This window comes from Aegilops tauschii, chromosome 7, assembly GCF_002575655.3.
Source record: "Aegilops tauschii subsp. strangulata cultivar AL8/78 chromosome 7, Aet v6.0, whole genome shotgun sequence".
Classification (NCBI taxonomy): Eukaryota; Viridiplantae; Streptophyta; class Magnoliopsida; order Poales; family Poaceae; genus Aegilops; species Aegilops tauschii.
The window spans coordinates 58,112,194-58,117,797 of NC_053041.3; the positions used below are offsets into that span (position 1 = coordinate 58,112,194).

Consider the following 5,604-nt stretch of genomic DNA (forward strand, 5'->3'; position numbering starts at 1 on the left):
TCTTGCGTGATCGTAAGATTTTTTTTTGAATTACTACGTTCCCCAACAATAATGTGATAGCTTATAATCTGAACTAAAAAAATCTTTGCCGCCACCTAACTGTAAGGATGAGCATCCTAACAAAATAAGAAAAATTGTCCAACAACAATAACCAAATAAGGGATGTCATTAATCGGGTGTAGGTTTACTGTGCTGCCAACAATAACTTTGCGCTAATGTGAAACATATCAAGGTTTTTTCCAGAGGAAATATTCTGCAATTGTCAAGGATAGGTAGAAGTTACAATAAAAGTTTAGTTTACCATACAACAAGAACACATATCTGGGAAAATGCACTCCACTAAAAGGCACATTTTCACCAGGCAGATTTTCTCTATGTCCATCTACGTGAGTATGAATGTAGTGTAAAAAGTAGAAAAATGTCACCATCTTGTCCAAACAAATATTGGTACCGATCAACTATAATTAAGATAAAAGTTGAGAATTGTCTTAGTCGTCTTATAGCTGAAGCTACAAAACCATCAATGCCTTAACAATATGTGTGCACCTTTGTGGCGACGAAAACCTGCAATTCCTCATGGATACATTGATCATATATTCATGTTACTGTGGTAGAAGAAAACACTGTGAAGTGCAGCATATCCACAACAATTCAGACAAGGGCCGCCTCCAGGCCACTGCATCGTTTGTGGCCTCGCTGTTGATAGTGCACGTGCATGCACATTCAGATATGACGACTGATATATGATCCATTAATTTTAGATATCCACTAATCATATCAGCTCATAGGGAAGGATCCTCCATAGATATGAAAAATCAGGTTTCATTGCTTATCAGTGTATCCTCTTGAAAGAAGTGTTCATATCATTCGTCAGAACAACCTTCAATCAAACGGTGAACATTGTAAGGTAGAAATAACCAACTGATTAATTATTGATAAGTTTGCAAAATGTGTTTTGAGTTTTCCAACCAAATTTCAGTGAGAACCTTTTCTCTATTATGCCTAAAATGTATACCCAGCAGGAGAATGTAATTCATAATCTTCTGCTCTAGGAAATCACAACACTATCCAAGAGGTGCACAAATAAATACTATCAAAATAAATGAATAACTATTTAGTTGCATGTTGTACCTATTTCTTAACAACCAAGAGATGTACCAAGCTAAGAAATACATAGCAGAGGAATAAGTGTTCCTAGGGATTTAAATACCCTTACAATTTGACATCAAAGGATGTGAAGAACGTGATCTGTCTACAAGTACATATGGACCTTAATAGTTTAGTTCTAGGCTCCAGCAAGTTAGTATAATTTCAGGTGCCCCCAAGTGGCATTTAGATAGCAAGATTTTCTTAAATAATATTATTTTCTCAAACAAGAAAAACACAGTAATCACGTCAAAGAATGATGGTTAACACCAGTTCAAGAAAACAAGAGAAGTGCAGGTTTCCAATGATTGAATATGTTGTGATCAGTCAATAGTATTTTAGAAAACATCAGACCATTACCTTCAGAGTTCAGACTGACAAGCAGCTGTAGATGCCCAACTTCTAGGCCTCTCCAACACAAGGAATTAACCAGCGGCAGCGCCATGTCAGCACGAGCACGACTTGTGTGGCAAGTCGGTCATTTCGCAGGGAAGACTGGTTGCAAAGATTGCAAAGTAGCAGCCGCAGATCAAATGGTGCTCCATGGTGGACTGGTGGTTCACCTCATTATTCAGTACTGTATCGGCGGTCTGCAGAAAGAGAATGGAAGGAATTTTTCTAAGCCCGCAGCAACTCGAGCTGCTGGAGCCGCTGGGCCTCCTTGCCGAGGATGTTGTATCGAACCATGCTGCCTGTGGTGCGCCACACCAGCTGGAGGTCGGCCCACGGCTCGCCAGGCACCATCCGCTTGTGCAGGTGGCAGTCGAACGTCCGCCCCAGCCGACCACCAGCGTCTCGCGTCCAAGATTCTGAACGTCAGCATGAACTCATCGTCCCACCGCCGCAGGTACCCGCGCCTGATCCCGGCCTCCGCCACCACGATCTTCAGCCGCCGTTCCTTGGCCATCGCTCATCGCCTACACGCAAAGCTGCCCGGACTTGGCCGTGAGGTAGATGCCCTCACCGGAGCACCGGGTCACGGTCACGTACCCCGCCGCGTCGCCGACCAGGGCTACGCAGCACGGGCGCGGGTGCTCCGGGATCTGGTGCGCCTCCACCTTGATCACGCGGCACCCTGCAATCTTGGGGCCCGCCCGCGCCTGGATGCTGGACTACAGCTTCTTGATCTCCGGCTTGGCGACGATAGTGTCGGTCCCAACACACAACTGCACGTTGGTCTCCATAGGGGAGGGAGGTCTCGGCTAGTGGAAGGACGGCGGCAGCGGCGTGCGCGCGAGCAGGATACCCTCGCTCGGGAGTTAGAAAAGGGGTGGGGCGTTTGTTTTCTCTAGGGGAGGCTCTATCTTGATTTGGTAGAGAACAAATAGGAAAGGAAGGTGATAAAAAGTTTCATGTTTTCATGCGTGAATAGAGATACGTGGGACGGAGCGAGGCGAGGGAGTTTGATCCACAGAGCGGCAACACATAAAGGCATTACTAAACCGGTGACGCGAAACATGGAAAGTTCTGATCCGTTCAGATTTTTTTCGTTGTGTGAGAGGGTGACGTAAAACTAAACCGGTGGGGTGGGGGGAGGGACGAAAAAAACCAACAAAATAAAACGGTTGAAAGTGGTGGGACGAAAATAAACCGTACTATTCAACCAACTCAGACATTAGGAGTAGAGATATTCAATTACTTTCTAATTATTATTTTTGAGAAATTGACAGGAGCATTGTCTTTCAATTAGAAGAAGAGAATTTTGTTACAGGGTCCATTACTTTCTAATAATGCACACGGTCGAATAGCATGCATGCGCATGAACATATCTCTCAAATATTGGACATGAATACAGATTTTTAAGAAGCACTAGTACAAAATTAATGTGCAATACTAGGGAAATTATCCGACACGAGCTATGGTATTAGTGAGTCAATAAAATGAACGAGCGCCAATACAAAAGAGCTCACCTATATGATGGTGTACATGCTTATGAAAGCATTTGTTTTATTTTTCTTAAATGGCAAACAAATGGTATGTCAAGAACAAATCATCATTTTGATTGATTTATTTATTTATGAGGATTTACTCAATTTATTGATGTATGAATTAAAAGTGTGTTACTGACACCATTTTGATGATAAACCATGTTTTATCTGTCGAAGTACATGAAACATCAATTTTACTAGAAATTGAACATACTAGAATATTTCAGAGGGAGGAGAAAGTGGGTCATCCGACAGAGGCCCAGGGGCCTAGGCGGCATAACTGGGCTACTGACTTGACTTCATAGCCTGCCCGCCTAAGGAGCCACCGATTCCACTTTGTAGGAGAGTCCTTCATCACCCTAAATACCTAGCACACCTCCAACCTTCGGAGCAGATTAGCTCGCTATTATTCACCTCCTTCCATTTCATGAACCACCACATCATCACCATTCCTATGTTATTTCTAATGTTTCTTCAATATATGTGTGAGTAGTTTTCTATATGCACATGGCATGGGGATGGTTGAAAATTTTGATTTTTTTTGAAAAGGAGGATAGCCCCCGGCCTCTGCATCGAGCGATGCATACAGCCAATTTTTTTAGAAACTAAGCAGAGTACAGACTAAAGGCAACCATTGCATGAACCATTACAAGATATGAAAGAAACACCTACGACTAAGTCGACTTCTTCCGCAACAACGCCTTCAAGAAAGAATAAACGCCCTTGTGCCATCGTCATCATGTCCGACCAAAGACGGCCAAGACAGGGATTTTCATCATGGTTGCCGAGATCAGTCAATGAAGACCAGTACAACAACACAAGTAGTAGACAACGCCTTCAACAAGGTAATGATGCAAGTTCGTCGTTGCTGCGTCCAACCAACAAAGGTAGGAACAAGAGTTTTCACTCTGGATATGAAGCAGTGTTCCAATCAGTATCTTGAAGATGGATCGTTCGATAGTCGCCTTCGCCAGTACTCCATGCCAGGGCCAAAAGGCACTAGCATATTGATGGGATGTCTTCCCACCTTAAACCACTGTCATGGCCGTGATGTCTACTACGCAACCTTCTTCTTGTAGACGTTGTTGGGCCTCCAAGTGCAGAGGTTTATAGGACAGTAGCAAATTTCCCTCAAGTGGATGACCTAAGGTTTATCAATCCATGGGAGGCATAGGATGAAGATGGTTTCTCTCAAACAACCCTGCAACCAAATAACAAAGAGTCTCTTGTGTCCCCAACACACCCAATACAATGTTAAATTGTATAGGTGCACTAGTTCGGCGAAGAGATGGTGATACAAGTGCAATATGGATGGTAGATATAGGTTTTTGTAATCTGAAATTATAAAAACAGCAAGGTAACTAAAGATAAAAGTGAGCACAAACGGTATTGCAATGCTAGGAAACAAGGCCTAGGGTTCATACTTTCACTAGTGCAAGTTCTCTCAACAATAATAACATAATTGGATCATATAAATATCCCTCAACATGTAACAAAGAGTCACTCCAAAGTCACTAATAGCGGAGAACAAACGAAGAGATTATGGTACGATACGAAACCACCTCAAAGTTATTATTTCCGATCAATCCATTGGGCTATTCCTATAAGTGTCACAAACAGCCCTAGAGTTCGTAGTAAAATAACACCTTAAGACACACATCAACCAAAACCCTAATGTCACCTAGATACTCCAATGTCACCTCAAGTATCCGTGGGTATGATTATACGATATGCATCACACAATCTCAGATTCATCTATTCAACCAACACAAAGTACTTCAAAGAGTGCCCCAAAGTTTCTACCGGATAGTCAAGACGAAAACGTGTGCCAACCCCTATGCATAGGTTCATGGGCGGAACCCGCAAGTTGATCACCAAAACATACATCAAGTGAATCAATAGAATAACCCATTGTCACCACGGTTATCCCACGCAAGACATACATCAAGTGTTCTTAAATCATTAAAGACTCAATCCGATAAGATAACTTCAAAGGGAAAACTCAATCCATTACAAGAGAGTAGAGGGGGAGAAACATCATAAGATCCAACTACAATAGCAAAGCTCGCGATACATCAAGATCGTGCCAAATCAAGAACACGAGAGAGAGAGAGATCAAACACATAGCTACTGGTACATACCCTCAGCCCCGAGGGTGAACTACTCCCTCCTCGTCATGGAGAGCGCCGGGATGATGAAGATGGCCACCGGTGAGGGATCCCCCCCTCCGGCAGGGTGCCGAAACAGGGCCCCGATTGGTTTTTGGTGGCTACAGAGGCTTGCGGCGGCGGAACTCCCGATCTCTTCTGTTCCCTGAAGGTTTTAGGGCATATTGGTATATCACTACAGGAATCAGCTATTTTGCCGTCTGCCACGGCGGACGGCAAAGACCTTTGCCGTCAGCCGCGGACGGCAAAAGGCTCCGGCAAAGTAGGCTACGGTAAAGAGCTACTTTGCCGTCTGCTTCCTGGCGGCTGACGGCAAAGGCCCTTTGCCGTCTGCCGCGGACGGCAAAGAGAGCGGACGACAA

General features: G+C 43.9%; 1 long non-coding RNA gene across 1 annotated transcript; it reads right to left on the minus strand.

Moving 5' to 3' along the window:
* Positions 1-213: 213 nt before the first annotated feature.
* Positions 214-2,395, minus strand: LOC120968533 (uncharacterized). Its single transcript, XR_005763072.2, has 2 exons — positions 1,507-2,395; positions 214-880 (listed from the first exon to the last, which is right to left on the minus strand). It is a non-coding gene; the product is annotated as an uncharacterized lncRNA (long non-coding RNA).
* Positions 2,396-5,604: the final 3,209 nt, after the last annotated feature.